We start from the raw sequence: 1,266 nt of genomic DNA on the forward strand, positions 1-1,266 counted from the left end.
ATGGGAGAATTGGATCTCAGTGAAGGGCAAGTGGTCCATAACTTTAATTTTGGAGACAAAAAAATGTAGGCTTAGCACCCTGTGGTCCATTGCCCAGTAGGAAATGTAGAATACTCAAAAGTACTTTAAAAGTGCTTGAGTTACTTTTCTCAGGGAGTAACGTTGGAAGTACTTTTAAAGTAATTGAGTTACTTTACTCAGGGAGTAACGCAGTAAAGTAACTGGTTACTTTTTTTTAAAAGTAACTCAGTAATGTACTTTGATTACTTTTAAAGTAACCCTTACCCAACACTGGACGTGACATTGTTGAATCAGGGAATCCGTGTGTCCACCACGACAAAGGATCCTAATTGACTTTACATTGGCATTGTTTCCGTGGTACTGACACGTAATTTCAACCCATTACGTGCTGTCATCACGGAATGTGGTGTTAAGAGGTTGTTGTCATTTCACGTATTTCTGTGAGATCAGGTTGGAAATTTCTCAGAGACTTTCATGTTTGTCAGTAAATGAATTCTACTGACTTTGGTAATCCCATAAATTTTCCTCTAGCGCCATCATGAAGTTAGCATTTTTCCTTTTTAGTCAAATGTTGTGATAACTACCAGATGGACTGTCATGAAACTTGGTACATAGCCTAAACTTATGTCCTCCTCAGGATGACTTGTAGTAATTTTTGTTTGTTTCATTTTGGCCATCATCAGGGTAAAAATTGTATTTGTTCTATACTGTGGTTTATGTTTATGTTTATTTTATTTAGAAAGGGACAGTGCACATTAATTAACATGATCACTTAAGTCACATAAATGTGCCAGATTTAGCCATAAAGGGTCATTTTCATCTGCAGTTCCTGGCAGGTTGATGGTATATGTGTATGTAAGAAAAAGACACCGAAATAACATACATGACCAAATACTTGCACAACATTCCCATCAGTGTACTTTGTGTTACTACACCTGAGGTGGCTAATTAGCAAATATTAGCATGCTAACATGCTAAACTAAGATAGTGAACATGGTATATTCTGTTACATTATGCCAGTTTAACACCAGTGTGTTTTGTAACTGTTAGTATGACTCACTGGATATACAGTGGTGTGAAAAAGTGTTTGCCCCCTTCCTGATTTCTTACTTTTTTGCATGTTTTCCACCCTTAAATGTTTCAGATCATCAAACAAATTTAAACATTAGTCAAAGATAACACAAGTAAACACAAAATGCAGTTTTTAAATGAAGGGTTTTATTAATGAGGAAGAAAAAAATCCAA

The sequence above is a fragment of the Epinephelus moara genome, chromosome 19, assembly GCF_006386435.1.
Source record: "Epinephelus moara isolate mb chromosome 19, YSFRI_EMoa_1.0, whole genome shotgun sequence".
NCBI lineage: Eukaryota > Metazoa > Chordata > Actinopteri > Perciformes > Serranidae > Epinephelus > Epinephelus moara.